The 16,638-nt window shown below is 38.3% G+C and overlaps 1 protein-coding gene across 1 annotated transcript in view; it reads left to right on the top strand.

Annotated features, from left to right (window-relative positions):
- DCDC2 (doublecortin domain containing 2) overlaps window positions 1-16,638 on the top strand; it is a 150,634-nt gene that overhangs the window by 113,064 nt on the left and 20,932 nt on the right. The gene's annotated exons all lie outside the window — the stretch shown is intronic.

Here is a 16,638-nt window from a genome sequence, read left to right as displayed (position 1 = left end):
GTATTTCTTTTTTTTTTTTTTATTTCAACACCTTCATTTTATTTTTATTTTTTTATACGATTTGTATTTCTTAGCTCATATTTGCATGTACATTTTGTTTTTATGATAATAGTGGAAATGCTATATAAAACTAACTCAGCTATTTATTTCACTTTTAATGTGCACATTCTACCAGTGCTCTCTACCTTAGGTGTACTGATGAGTAAGGAAGGCCTGAAAAGAAAAGGGACCATGGGTTGCCTTATGTTTCTTTTTCCTTCTATATCATCTTTTTCAGCAGAAGCAGCTGACTACTACAGGGAAGTAACATGAATAAGAAAGAGTAGGCTAGGGTTCTCCTTGGTCTTTCTTATTTCTTAGAATGCCATTGCCTTCTTTCTTCCTTGGAAGCAAGTTCTGGTTTTACTGGAAAGTGTGGCCCTACCATGTCTTTCTCAGACAGAGACATAACATGCTTATCCTGTACTCATCTGAGTCTTGACAATCACCCATGCATCATGGGTCCACCTGAGTTCTGTCCTCACCGGGCATCACAAACCCTAAGGGAAGGAACCATGGGCACACGTATTGGGTGTATATCCTCCCCTCATGAACATGCTCCATTGTCTCATTGGACTTCACTTATGAAGCACAAGTTCAAAGATAAAATTATTAAGAATTTCAAGATGGTGGCAGCATACCATTAAGCCAGGTTGGGGGCTTTTCATAGAATGGGACCCTATGAGACCATGTAGGTAACATGCCCATGAAGCTGACCCTGGCATCACAATCTATTTTTTTGTTTTCTTCTGTCTTATTAAAAAAAACATAGTTGCAACCCGTTATTGATGTCACAATCCACTAATGGGTCATGACTGGCAGATTAGGAAACCCGCTACTAAAAATGTGGACTCTAGTGTCAGATTGCTGGGTCTGAATCTTGCTTCATTACTCACGACCTGTGACCTTTAGAGTGCTTCTGTTTTTCATATATAAAATGCAGGAAATATTAGTAGTTACTTCATAAAGTTGTTATAGTATTAAATGAGTTAATACATGTAATATGCTTAGAATGTATCAATGATGTCATATAATAAGCATCCAATAAATATTAGCAGATGGTCACTAGTAATATTGTTACCATTGTTATTAATTTATATCTTGCTCTAGGTAAATGCTGAGGAAAAAATGTTTCTTTCCTGAACAGAAAGCATCTCCACTGATGCTAAAATAGATATTGTCTTCGGTTTACCAGTATTTGTGTTTTATCTTGACTGCAAGTATGTGAAATATTATAATAATCAAATGAAATTTAATTTTTACCCCCCTTAATACAATGAAAATACTTAAAAATTACAGTTTAATGAAAAATTCAATGAAAGATTATTTCTGTTCCTCCTCTTCAAGATTAAAACAAATAGATTACTGGCATTTGTCAATTATCAGTTAAAGAAGAATCAGGGATGTCTGAAAGATACCATTCCTTAGCTTAAGGAACCAGAATTATTCCTTTTGGAATGAAATTCTTAGATGACGCACTTCAATCATAGGTTAAAATGCTAGAGGAGAATGTTTTCTACCTCTGCAAATGTACAGCGTACATCGATTTTTGTTATAGACCCAAACTAAATCCCTAAGTCATTACATCAAATGAAAGGCGTGCAGAATCTGGTGGGTATTCAGTCAATACCTGTTGTTGGAACAACATTGAATCAAAGTGAGCAAAATGCTGGCTGATTTTTTGATCTGTTTTGAATTTTCTTTTTTTTTCATTTTATTTATTTATTTATTATTTTTTTTGAGGTACACCAGGTTCAATCATCTGTATTTATACACATATCCCTGTATTCCCTCCCTCCCTCGACTCCCCCCCACCCTCCCCGTCCCTGTCCTCTAAGGCATCATCCATCCTCGAGTTGAATGAACTCCCTTTGTTATACAGCAACTTCCAACTGGCTATTTTACAGTTGGTAGTATATATATATATCTATGCTACTCACTCACTTCCTCGATAGTTTCATAAGAAATAGTACTGTTTTGTATCTAATTTGCATACTTCCCTATATTAACTGAAACTTGAGATCTCTTCCCATTGATGGGTGGATGTTTTCTGTTTACTAGATTCTCTCAAATTTGGTACTAAGTTGATGTATGGTTGCTTTATATCTGATTGAGTATCAATTGCTGATACATGGACATATTTATGGTTAGATAATCATCTTAACATGGAGTTCAATAGGCTCATTTAAATGGGTTTATATCAGGCTATTTTAAATAAAATTTGGGACACAGTAGATATTGCAGAGAAAAATATCTTCTGCAAAAATTTGATTTTATCTGCCATTTATTGACAGCAATTCCTTGAATTGTAGACTTTATGTCTTCAAAGATATGCTAAATTGAGTATATTTTAACTTCCCATTTTATGTTAAGATGGAAGATTAACTCCCCATCAAAGCTAAGTTATGTCTTTAGCAAGGCATCAGCTCTGATAGCAATTTATCATCCTCTTCAAAAATTGCTGTGGAGCAGATAAAAACACCTGAAATGCTAAGCATTTAAAGAGATCTCACTTTGATTGTCTAAAGCAAATAGAAGCATACAAATCTGTAAAATGCTGAGTTAAACTGAAAACACCTCACTCAGATTTAAAGAATAATTTAGGTCTATTACCTGTGCCAATTAGATTTGATGAAAAATTACCCTGTTCTTGTATTCAGGATGACTGATTTGGACTGATTTGCACACTGGCACTACCTGTCACTGTACCCTAAGTGAGGACCACAGTTCACAGAATCACTAGCACCTGTCTCAGGATTAGGTTAGCTTTGAGAAAGTGGTGATACTTGCTTTACACTTCTAGTAGGATTGCTATTGTTAAGCATATTATTTTAAAGCATATTATTGCTAGTAAGTTGAAAGAATGTTGGCGCCTTAGATGATGAAAGCTGTAATATAGTAATAATTGGGATTAATAACCAACTTTTTGAAAATGCACATGCAGTTCATTTTTGTTTTCATATTTGAGCTAGGTATTTAATCCTTTATGTATATGCTATGTATATAATTCGGAAACACTTTTTTGGGAGGTATCTCAGTCTTCCATGTCAAGGTGATCAACGGCAGATAGATGTGGAAAATTTACAATCCTGGTTTCTCTTGTAGCCTTTGGTTTTTAGATTCCTTGCATGAATTCTTAGTAGTTCATTCTTAGAATTCTGAAGCCAAGGAGTCTTTTATTTCTTTGTCTGAAATGACTGAATGACCTTTCTAACAGAATGCTTTAACTCAGGTGTGCCAGTTGAAGGTGCCTTGTTTCCTGGGACGGGTGCTGCCTGTAAGCTTTTCTCCTTCTTGCCCCATCTCTACACATCCTCCTACACCCTGCAGCCAGACTACCATGTTGTAATCCATGTAGGAGTTTTGGCTAAGGTTCAAACTTCAATATATATCTGTACAGTAAGAATGATATTTTCATGAAATATAATTCCCATTGCATTTATATTATCAAGATGATCCTTTTTGGTTTAATTTGGCCACGCATGAATGGGGATTGTTTGAGTTTCTGCAGGAATGCTTGGGTTTCATTAGACATGCTTGTGCATTAGGGACATAGGTTTAGCAACAGCTTTCTGGTGACATCTGTGACAAATTCCTTGGAAGGCAGGAGTCAGAAGAGGGGGACTTAACCCCGTTCAGCGCATGCTACCTCTGTGGCATCAGGCCTCTGAATTAGGTTTTACAGGACTGTGGTCTCTCTTTTCTACTTCACAGCCAATCATCTTGCAAGAGTGGTCCATACTGCCCATCTTCTGTCACAGGCTCCACTCCTCTGTACCTCACCCCAGTATAATCTGATTTTCATGCTCTGCTAAAATTATTCTCACCTAGTTGACCAGATCATCTGGGTACCAAAGCTATCGGACGCTTTAAAAAATACTGATTGCTCCTTTGCAGTTGACTTTCACTTTTCCCATGGCTTCCTTGACATCTCTTATTTTTTCTTGTTCTTTCTTTATTTCTTTTCAATCTTTGTGAGTTCCTCATCTTCCTATCCCGTGAATGTTCCCCTGCTAGAATTCTGCCCCCAACCATCTTCTATTCTCATTTCAAATTCTCGCCCAGACCCTTGACTTTATTTACCATCTGTATTCTGATGGTTTCCAAATCTGTATTCTTAACCTAGAACTTCATCCCAGTTAACAGATTTGTATTTCCAACCACTTACTTGATATGTCTTTCAAGATGCTTCACAGGGGACTCAAACCAACATATGAAAATCATAACTCATCATCTCCCATCTTAACCACCCCCCCCCATTCTCTACGGTCCCTTGTCTTGATTAACAGCTCTCCTAACCACTGAGACACCCAAGCCATAAACCTTAGAGTCCACCTTCTACTCTTTCATCTCTCTCACCTCCCACATCCAATCAGTACCTTTAAGTGTCTCTCATGCCCCGTCCTGTCCATCCCACTGCCATTGCCTTCATTCAGGACCTGCAGTGCCTAGTGTGTCTCCACCACCCCACAGAGCAGTGCCTGTCCCACCACCCCATTGGGAGCTTGTGGGTTCTGTGCTTCAGAACCTCATGACCCATCATTCCGTGCTTTATTTCCCATTCCACTTCTTGGAACTCTCCAGGACACCAGCCTTCTGTCACTTCAGTCTGACCCATGTTCCAGGCTTTCCTTTCTACAATCCTGGCTAATCTTCTCACTCTGACCCATTATCTCCATATCAGCAATATTGTCCTAGAGGCCCTTGAGCAATACCTTCACTATCTTCCCCTCCACATGCCCCCTGTGCAGGAATCCGCACTCCCTTCCATCTAGGCAGCCCTCTTTCCAGGGCACTCCCCCAGCCCAGTGCGCCCTGCTTCAGGTCCTTCAGTCGCTGTTCATCATCTGCAGCTCAAATTCTTGGTTTTATCAGACAAAGTTTTCTGAATCATCCCTGCAACCTTGCTGCAGCCGTGCTCATCTGACTGCAGTCCCTGGAACAGACCATGCATTCCAGTGCCTCTGAGTCTTTGCATGTACTGATCTTGCTGTCTAGAATGCCCTTCCCCTGCTCTTCAGTAACTAATTCTGCTTGTCTTCGGGTTTGCAGCTTCTGTCTCTCAGAAGCCTTCTTTGACTGACTGCCCCCGCACCTGTCACCCTTTTATACTACTATGCATTCTTTTTTTTAAAAGAATTTTTAATTGAGATATAATTGACATACAGTAAACTGCATATATTTAAACTGCTATGCATTCTTTTTTTTTTAAGCTCTTGATTGGAACATAATTGCTTTAAACTGTTGTGCCAGTTTTTGTTGTACAACAAAGTGAATCAGCTGTATTTATACATATATCTCCATATACCCTTCCTCCCGCGACTCCTTCCCACCTTCCCTGTCCCAGCTCTGCTATGCATTCTTGACAGCCTGTGTAGCACTAGTTACATTTATTATTCTGTTCTACTGAATTTTTGCACTTAAATTTCCTAATAGACAATAAGCATCTTGAGGCTAGTGCCTTGTTCATCTCTTCTATGGCTGGTATCCAGCACATGCGTGGGCACAAGGATGTTTGGTAAATGTTGGCACAATAAATGAATGATTGAACAAAAAATTGAGGAATTGAAGAGTACTATGTATTTCTTTTATATGCAAGTACGCCGTTTGTTACCATGATACATTTTCTACAGTAGAGAAGTAATTTGAGTATGGCTAGCTCATTTATAGACTGAAATACACAAGGTCATTTGAAGGTAGTTGGACCAGCCAGAATTAAGAACAGGAATCATGAATTTTAGGCCACTTATTAAGTAACTTCAAGTCAGTGGGTCCAACGAGGAACAATTCAATTATTCTGATAAAGTAAAACTAATTTGCAGTGCAATTTTTATAAGGTTACAAAATTAGAAATGAAAAAATATAAAGCTGGCTTATTATTGGCTTAGGTAAACCAACTCAGAAGTATTTTATTTTTCTCAGATACATGTATCTGTTATGGACTTTATAAAGTATATCAAAATTTATATAGATTATAAAATAATTTTGTCATGAATTCTGCATATATGTTTGTTCTAGTCTGTACTTTGAATATTTCTGATTTTGATGAAAATCTAAAACATCTGTATCTGAAAGGAATAAACTAGAAATGAAGGGATAAGAACAAAATTACCTTTGATTGGGGAAATCAATGATAATAATCCTACCTTTACTTTCGGTCTACACTTAGAAAATTTTGTTACACCCATTTAAAGTCAAGGTGAAATAACCATGGTGGTTAAGATCAAGTCTATGCAAAGAGTTAATAGTCAAAGTTAAACATCAATTGCATAACAGATGATATTTAATACCTGGAGTGGGAGTCAGGAAGTAGAAAGAAGCCAGATAGTTTTCAAACTGCAGTTAAGAAAACTCAGCCTAAGTGTATGGATAAAGTTACTTTCATGTAATATTCTAAATTGCCAAAGAAAAAATATCACTTGTGATATTCCTGTTCCTGTAAAGAGTTTCCACTTGAGTTTGTGGGTCATAGTGAAACATATGGAGAAGATTAGTGATTAAAAAACATTCGGGTTATATGGCTGTACTAAATTAGACACACTGAGAATATTAGCTGTTATTTGATTAGTTTTTCATTCTGCCTAATGGTAATCTGCTTTAATTCAGGAGAGCAGTGTGAGGAAGATATTGTGCAAGTTTTTTACAAGGACCAGGGGAGGGCTGGCCAGCTTCCTCTCATTAGGAAGTGTTATCTATCACATGGGAATCCCCTCTTACTCTTGACCTCACTACTTGCTAAACTCCACACGGAGTCAGCTTTCTGGAAGTGCTCTCTTTAAATTTCATTAAGATGCTGTGATGACAACAATCTGTATCTGAGAAGAATTTTACTGGAAATTCAATATATTTCACATATGAATGTAGTTCACATTAACATTCGCTAATGAAAATCATTTGTATGTCACCTTCTTACCAATTTTACTTTGAATTCTGCCTCTGGTAACTGATATGACACAGATAAAGATAGCATGCTTGTCCTTGTAAACAGGTCTATATACTCTTTTCTTCTTAGAATATTATCTTATGTGCTGAAAACCATGAACTCCTCATTGCTCACATTTTTTTCTCAGTAATCAACTGGCTTTAATGAGCTGCTTTTTAAAATTAATATTTTGTTTTTAATTTAACATTTTTATAAGAAAGTCTCAGTAGTAAATCATAGTAACTCATAGTAAAATATTTCAGTAGTAAATCATAGTAAAATGTTTATAGTCACACTAAACTTTCTTGCTTACAAATAGAGCTTCCACTTAATAGATATCTAATATTTCCATAAAGTATTTAAAACTGAGCATTCTCTTTTATTTTTCTTTTTATGTATCCTGGTAAGTCCCAATCAATTTCAAATACTGAACACATTTGAATATGGTTTACAAGACTATTTTAAAAGAATTTTAAATAATTCTGGTGAGAAAGTGTCCTTTAAACAAGATTGTTGGGCTTGAATACCGGTTATCATGACAAATTACATGAACCTGTCATTCATTAATTATTTGGTAACTTTTCTTAACATTAAAATTTGAACATAGTTAACATTAAAATGTTTTAATGTTACTAAATTAACATGCACTGACACTAGGAAATGCTTTCACTTCAGCCATTCCAGTTGCAGGAAGGCTAAAAAAGCACAAGCATTTGTTTCCCATTTCTGTAGGGGAATAGATTCATATTTATTACAAGCTACACACTAATGACATGACTGCCCTACCACAGCAAGCTCTGCTTTCATTTTTTAGGCAATAAAATTCATAAGGGATAAGTGAAAAATAATTGAGGAGCATTTTTATTTTTACTAGAGTGTTTGCTATTGCTTTGCTGTGTAATATACACTAAAATGTCTATTCATGATTCGAAAAAGATTAGAGCTGAATTTCAGTGTAGTGTGCATCCAAGCATTGAATTTCATCCTCAGTGTAGTAATTGAATGAGAGCAGTATTGTGTATCAAATTTATCCTCGCTCTTTAGTTTGTTAGCAAATGGCTTTTATTACGAAGGTTTTAGGGTAGGGGAGGACTTTAAAAAATTGAATCCTTTTTCTTCTTTTTGGCAGATGTGTAAGTATCTGGGAGGCGTATTTTTTGTGCATTGTAGGGGAGCGAGAAAGAGAAGTAATAACAGAGAAGGAAAACAGCAGGCAGCGGACTTGCAGGAGGTTTTCTGACCACTGCCTTCATAGCCAGAGGAACAGGGGTGTCTGAGCTGCCTGCCCTCGTCCAGCAGGTACCTGCAGGCGCCAGAAAGGGGATTTGCGGGAGCTCTTGCCCCAGGATTCTTTCTAGACCATAATTTTTGGACACATGGTGTATTAGTTTCCTACTGCTGCTGTAACAAATTACCACAAACATCGTGCCTTAAAACAACACACATTTTATCTTAGTGTTCTGGAGGTCACAATTCCAAAATGGTCCTCACTGGGCTGTAATCATGGTGTTGGCAAGGCCTTGTTCCTTCTAGAGTCTCTAAGAGGAAAATTTCTGTTCTTGCCTTTTCCCAGTTTTTAGAGGTTGTCTGCAATTCCCTGGTTCATGGCCCTCTTCCATCTTCAAAGCCAGCAATGGCCTGTCAAGTCCTTCTCACACCACATCACCCTGACACTGATTCCCCCACCCCTCTCTTTCACTTACAAGGACCTTTGTGGTTACATCGAGTCCATCTGAATAATCCAGGATAATCTCCCCATCTCAAGGTCAGCCGATAAACATAATTCCACCTGCAACCTTAATTCACCTCTGCTATGCAATGTAACATATTCAGTTTCTGAGGATTAGGTTGGAGATATCTTGGGGGACGGGTATTATTTCACCTACCACATGTAGCCTAATTTATTGATGCCTGTGTAGCTTGTACTCCAGTCTTCTTTCTCTTCACCCACCTCTATCCCCCTCGTCCTCATCCAAATGCTATACTGCCAAGTGTGGCCAGATTGGGGCAAAAACCTTGTAAAGACACTGAGAATTAATGGGCTGGGCTAGTGGCTTTAACACTGTACTCTCCTTACATTCTATCTCAACGCAGCAGATGCTTTTGAGGGCTGCTCTTCATTCTTTCAACAAACACCTTTTGAACATGTGTGCTGAGCTCTGTTACATGCTAGGTACAGAGCAGTGAACAATATGGGTGTGGTACCTGCTCTCTTGGAGCCTACGCTTTGATGGAGGCTGACAAACACCAAAACCCCAAATAAACAAGAAAAACATCAGCTAGTAACAAATGGTAGTGAGAGAATGAAAGCAGAGCAATGTGAATGACTGGCTGACTACATGAATTGGAATGAGAAGGGTTTCCTGAGATCTGAATGAGAAGGGGCAGCTAACCATGGGAAAAGGGAGGAAAGAACATTCCAGGTGGAAGGTGTAAAAAGGACAAAGCCATAAGGTAGCAATGAGTTTTCTGTTGGAGAAACAAAATGTACCTGGAGTTTAATAGGCAAAGGGAAGTTGATGTGAAATGTGGTCTAAGAGGGAGTTTAGGACCAGATCACGTCTCTGTAAGCCATGGTAAGGAACCTGGATTCTTTGTATGCTGGAAAGTGTTAGAGAATTTCCAAGTAATTTTTGTAACCTATTAATATTACTTGGCTGTTGTGTGGAGAATGATTCAGAGAAAAACATGAGTAGAAGAAGAGGGACACAAATTTGTAAGCTGTTGTAACAGCCCCATCCAACAGATAGCGATTAAACCAAGCTGTTGGTGGAGCTGGAAATAATATTCACATATTCAGGATATATTTAAAAGGAGACTGAATTGACAGGGCAAGAATGGAATGGATATAGGGAGTGAGAGCACAATGGAAGTAAGGATAATCCCCAGATTTTGGGATTGAGTGGTGGTACCATGTCATGGGATTAGGAATATAGAGGATGAAAGTTTAGGGCAGGGACCCAGAGTTCCCTTATGACCATGTTAAGGTTGAGATGCCCATTAGGCGAGTCGTGAAGTTATGCAATTGGGTGCATGAGTTTGGGTATCTACAAAGAGGCTGATCTATTGACTAGATTAGACAGTCTTTGGCATATTGATGATATTCAAGCCATGATCGTGGTGAGATTATCTAAGAAGAGTGTGTAAATAGAGAAGTAGACTCTGCGGGTAGTCCAAGACTTAGAAGTTGAGCAGAGGAGGACGGGTCGAGCAACTGTTGATGTTGCTGGAACCAGAAGAGTGAAATGGAGAAGCAGAGAGAGAGAGATTGCCTGTATTAAAAGCTGCTAAGAGATCAAATAAGATGAGAACGTAAAGATGACCATTATGGTCACTGATAATTTTGGCAAGAACAGTCTTTATGAGATGCTGCTACAGAGGTTGGATTAGGCGTGGGGGTGAGTGTGTGGGTAAGGGACGGAGGCAGTGACCTCAGACAAGCTTAGCATGAGGTGCTCAGCTGGAGGGGCGTTTTGAGATGAGATATCATTGCATTATTGCTTTTTTCGAATAAACTACTTTTTCTTATCTATGGAAGAAAAGTTTATTTTTATATGACGTACAGATATTCTATTATTTTTTTTTTATTTTTTTAAAATTTTTTTTGGGGGGTGTACACCAGGTTCAATCATCTGTTTTTACACACATATCCCCGTATTCCCTCCCTTCCTTGACTCCCCCCCCTCGAGTCCCCCCCACCCTCCCCCAGATATTCTATTATTACATGTACCATATACAGTTAATTTTTATTTATTCATTTATTTATTTATTTATTTATTTGGCTGTGTTGGGTCTTCACTGCTGCACATGGGCTTTCTCTAGCTGTGGAGAGCGGAGGCTACTCTTCATTGCGGTGCGTGGGCTTCTTATTGCAGGGCTCCTCTTGTGGAGCACGGGCTCTAGGTGCAGGGCTTCAGTAGTTGTAGCACGTGGGCTCAGTAGTTGTGGCACATGGGCTTAGTTGCTCCGTGGCATGTGGCATCTTCCCGGACCAGGGCTCGAACCCGTGTCCCCTGCATTGGCAGGCAGATTCTTAACCACTGCACCACCAGGGAAGTCCCAGTTACTTTTAAAGGAAGCAAAATTGCTAAGACTCAAACAAGAAATAATTTCACAGGCAGTTGAAAATTATAAGGGGGTTAGAAGAAATCTTGAATGTGCGCAAGATGATTATTGGCGAACCAAAATTTCACAGATAGGTGGTATATGACCAAAAAGGGGCACTTACCTGTTGACATTGGGATTGAGTAAACTCCTGTTTTTATGAAAATCCCGAGAGATACTAAAACTAATCACATCCCATTAGAGGCTAGTCTGAGCTATACAACCATTGCTATAAGAATGGCCGTTACGATCTAAGTTTACTGTGCAAGTTTAAATGACCAGTCATAATAAAGGGAACGTGGTAAGGTTTTGAAGTGCTTGCATAACATTGCCCTTGATGAAAAGCTTATTATTTTTGCAACAACTTTAATTCTTGTGTAATTGATCCTTGCAAGCAGGTGTTTTAAGTTTTTAATGTTTCATCTTTGCCTTCTTCCATGGAGTATGTCTTTAGTTGCTGTTTTCTTTGTGATTTTCTTTTTTTTTAATTAATTTTTATTGGAGTGTAGTTGATTTACAATGTTGTGTTAGTTTCTGCTGTACAGCAAAGTGAATCAGTTATACAAATACGTATATCCACGCTTGTTTAAGTTCCTTTCCCATATAGGTCATTACAGAGTATTGAGTAGAGTTCCCTGTTCTATACAGTAGGTTCTTATTACTTTTCTGTTTTATATATAGTAGTGTGTATATGTCAATTCCAATCTCCCAATTTACAGAGCTGCCGCCTCTGCCCACCCCCTGCCTGCCCCGTTTTAGTTGCTTTTTACTGTGGCACCGACATAAGGGGAACATATTGTATCGTTCAAATTCTTTACCATTGTATCTTGGCCTTTTTGGCATCTCCTTGGTGTTAATTTTAAGTTTCTGGTTTTGGGGCCTGCTTTGGAACTTTCACATTGAGCCTTCACGTGTCTTTGAACGCTCATCATGAACGCTCATCATGTGTTTGAACATTCATGTTGGCTCACTGATCTCGGCCCCGGATGAAGTACAGTAGTTCCCCCTTATCTGCGGCTTTGCTCTCTGCAGTTTCAGTCACCTGCAGTCAGCCACAGTGTGAAAACATTAACTGGAAGATTCCAGAAACAAACAATTCATAAGTTTTAAACTGCATGCTGTTCTGAGAAGCACGATGAAATCTCGCCTGCTCCCACCTCTTGCTGCCCGGGGTGTGAATCATCCTTTTGTCCAGCTTATCCTGCTCTTTAGATACTTAGTAACCCTCTTGGTTATCAGATCAACTGTAGAGGTGTTGCGGTGTTTGTGTTCGAAGTAACCCTTATTTTACTTAGTAATGGCCCCAAAGTGCAAGAGTAGTGAGGCTGGCAATTCAGATAGTCTCTTAGTGTGCCTACTTTATCATAGGTATGTTCATATAGGAAAAAAAATATAGTATTCTCAGTGGAAAAAATTAGTCAGTAGTCCATCTGAAAAAGAAATGGAGAATTTTATGTGAGCCAATCTGAGGATTATCACCTGGGAGACAGTCTCTCAGAGCTCTGAGAACGGTTCCGAAGAGGTAAGGGGGAGGCCAGTACGTATGTGATTTTGGCAAAGAGGTACGTACAATCAAGTGCTTATCTTGGTAGAAGGTTATTGCTATTTGCAAGGAACAGATGTCTTAGTTAATGGTTTTAGTGCTTTTCTAAGTATGGGAAGATGCAAGAATCTAGGTTCATTGTCCATTAATTACATCTTGGTACCGCCAATTTATTATATGTTCAAATAACATTTAATGACATGGGAAATGCTCATGATATGATTTTAAAGTAAAAAAAAAAATCTGAAATTATATACACATTAGATCTCAGTTTTATGAGTGTGTGTGTGGGGTGGGGGATGGGTAGAGAGAATCTCTGGGTCATGAGATTAGGATGTTTATTTTCTTCATCTTCCAAGTTTTCTAAAATGCATGCATAAACCATCTATAATCAGAAAATGCTATTTTAAAATATTTCTGCTAGAAATTCATATTCCTCTATTTTAAATTTTATGTAATATTTTTAATAAAAATTTAAGTCCTTTTTCAGATCACAGAGTAACTTGCTTGCTGTTCTTTTTTCCATCACTGTTTATTTCTGTGAATGCCTTTCCCACCTTCCTTTCTTGCTCTGTGCTACGGAAGGAGGTGGCTTACACACCTCCATTCAGTGATGCACAAATCCTATGCCACACCTCACCCAAACATTTTTATCTCTGTGTTCTCTATTTTCATCGCTCTACACAATGTTGAGCTTCGTTGATTCGTCTCCTGGCTGTTTATATCCGTATGGTTGCCGTTTTCCATTCCAGTGCCCTTTCCATTTTGTTCGTTATCATTGACCTCATTCTTATTTCCTTCTGAAATGTTTATCCTAAAACACATCTGCAAGCCATTCAGGGCTCTGCTTGGATACAGTTAAACATTTCATTGTATGTGAGCATCAGCAATATAGTTCTTTAGTATTTGTAGGTTTTTCTTTGTGGTCTCATTGAAAGCAAGTGCAACACTCGGACGCAAAAATGTCATCCAAAAAAGTCACGGACATAGGTCATAGTCTACTGAGACCAGCGTCTGTCTCTAAAGGCTGCCTCCCAGGGACGTTTTGTGGGATGAGTATGATAGCTGTCTCCTAAGGTAATTCAGAAGGCAGACACGAATGTCAAACACACCTAATTTTCCTTTTAAAACCATCTTGGAGATAACATTTGACAAAATGTGCAACCCTATTTGAAACTAGTTTATTCCGCCTCTGCCCATTCTCAGAATTATGGACTCCACATGTGAATAAAGTTGAGTTTATTTTTCTATCATTTAATTAATGTTTTCCACCATCAATGTAATGTTTATTGTTTGCTTGAGTTCCATGTTCCAGAATTTGATGAAGAGACAAACATCAGCTTACCCTATTCTTGCTGACTCCAATTTTGTAGACTTGGATTGCTCCCTTTCACTTCTTTTAGGACAGAATAATTGTAAGCTATTTTCCTTGCCCTTTAAAGTGTCCTTTCCTGTACTTTTCTTAGCTCAAGGATTGCTTTGTTGAGCTTGTGACCAAAACTCTCTGCGTTTACTCCAGGCCAAATATATGAGAACATCACATTTTCTGTTTCATTTTCTATATTCTTCTGATATTGCTGAGCTGCAGCTTCATTTTGGATCCATGTTCTGAGTTGTAAGATGTGATGGAGTCAGGACATAATCATTAGACCTAATAGGTGAGCCGTATCCTTGGGGAGATGAGTTGTAGAGATAACCCAAAATAGCTTCCTATTCGGAAATCATCATTTTGGTGATGATTGTGTAGTGATTCCTGTGTGTGTATATATATATCCATATATATGTATATATACATATAGGATGATTTAAATGAGAAAACTCTAGGGAATGAAAAATTAGTTTGGTTTGCTTACACACACACAAGCTGATGGAAGGAAAGGATCATCAGGGGAAAATTTGGTTGGATGAGAGGAAAAAGCAGTCTAGGATTAAATTATTGCTGCAGGTAATCCTCAGAATGACAGATGAATGGGTAAAGAAGATGTAGTATATATACACAATGGAATATTACTCAGCCATAAAAAAGAATGCCACTTGCAAGCACCGTGGATGGACCTAGAGATTATCATAACAAGTATAGTAAGTCAGACAGAGAAAGACAAATATCATATGGTATCACTTTTATGTGGAATCTAAAATATGACACGAAGTCATTTACAAAACAGATATAGACTCACAAACTTACAGTTACCAAAGGGAATAGCAGAAGTGGGGGGGGGGCGGATAAGTTAGAAGTTTGGGATTAACATATATACACTACTATATAAAATAAACAACAAGGAACTACTGTATAGCACAGGGAACTATTTTCAATATCTTGTAATAACCTATAATGAAAAAGAATATGAAAGAATATATATGTGTAACTGAATCACTTTGCTGTACACTTAAAACTAACACAACATTGTAAATTACACTGTACTTCAATAAAAATGGAATTAATCCATGTGAATTAATCTAATATGTCTAATCAGCTTTGAGGGTAGCTTTGTTCCTGTGTTTTTTTGTTTTTGTTTTTTGGCTGTGTTGAGTCTTCGTTGCTGCGTGTGGGCTTTCTCTAGTTATGGCAACCAGAGTGGGGAGGGGGCTACTCTTCATTGCGGTGGCTTCTCTTGTTGCAGAGCATGGGCTCTAGGCGCACAGCTTCAGTAGTTGCAGCACACAGGCTCAGTAGTTGTGGTGCATGGGCTTAGTTGCTCTGTGGCATGTGGGATATTCCTGGACCAGGGATTGGATCTGTGTCCCCTGCATTGGCAGGCGGATTCTTAACCACTGTGCCACCAGGGAAGTTCCTGTTCCTGGTTTTTAGAAAGGATAGCAGAGAAGTAATTAAACAGGAAAATGGTTTTTCTAGGAGAAACAAAAAGGGCTTGAGTTTGGTTATATTTCCTCTCTTCCTTCCTTTTTTGCTTGGCTGTACCTTCTAAGCTTCCACAGGGCTCTGCTATAGCCCTTATACCTCTTACCTCAGGGTACCTTATTGGTGCTGTGTATCTATTTCTGTCTACTCGTTGGTATGAAAGCAACTTGAAAGAATCTGCATCTCATTTACATCTTGGGTGGTCACATTGGCTCATATTGTGCCTTACATATAATTGATCCTCAACGAATGTAAAGATATATTTTATGCTTAATTAAGAGTGACTTCATAACTTTAATAATATGAAGTATTACCATGTGAAACGTGTTAAATATTTGTGCACTGGGAAACAAGCTTCCATTTGAGAAACAGGAGGTGTTTTAAGACAAAAGATAAAAACACTTTTCAGACCAAAAGGGTAATCCAATACTGTAATAGATTATCAGAGAAGGAGGTTGAAGTCTCCATCCCCGGAGATTTTAACCGATTGGGCAGAGAAAACACCCATGCGAATGACTGAAGCATTAGACCTGTCTTGAGGCAAATAGACAATGACAAAAGGTCCTGTGATTCTTTGATTACTTGGCCTGGAGAAGAGAAGACGGAGGGAAAGCATTAAAACTACTTCATTCAAATATGGAAAGCAGCTCTTATTGCTTTCCAGAGGAGAACAAGTTGAAGGAGTATAACCTAAAGTCTTAGAGATTTGGGTTACATTTTATAATTAAGGATTTTAAGACATAGGTTGTGAAAATCCTGTGGACATCTGCAAAATAAAAGGTTGATTTGTGTGAGATGTTGAGTCAGCTCTATGATCCTCTTGCAGTAAAAATATTTTTTTTATGTGACTCTGAATGGAGAGAATTATTCCAATACATTATTTCAGCATATAGCATTCTTTTGGGAAAGGCAAACTTCTAAAAGTAGTATTTTCAAGCACCAAGCATCATCACTGTTTCATGTCAGGAGGAGAGAACAGAGATAATAACTGGGAAATCCTTCCCTTCTGAATACCTGCACACGGTTGTGTTATTAAATCAGTAGCCAGAGGGTGAGGAGGAGGCTGGGACATAGCCCTGCTCTGCTGGGTCATCCTTGTTTTGGTCACTGAACTTTTTCCCAGTGAAATATAGAAGAATTGGGGGCTATGAAAATCTTGTCAATACAAGG

This window comes from Hippopotamus amphibius, chromosome 11 (genome assembly GCF_030028045.1).
Source record: "Hippopotamus amphibius kiboko isolate mHipAmp2 chromosome 11, mHipAmp2.hap2, whole genome shotgun sequence".
Taxonomy (NCBI): Eukaryota; Metazoa; Chordata; class Mammalia; order Artiodactyla; family Hippopotamidae; genus Hippopotamus; species Hippopotamus amphibius.
The sequence above is the reverse complement of the archived record's forward strand: the minus strand, read 5'-3'. Positions and strand labels throughout refer to the sequence as shown.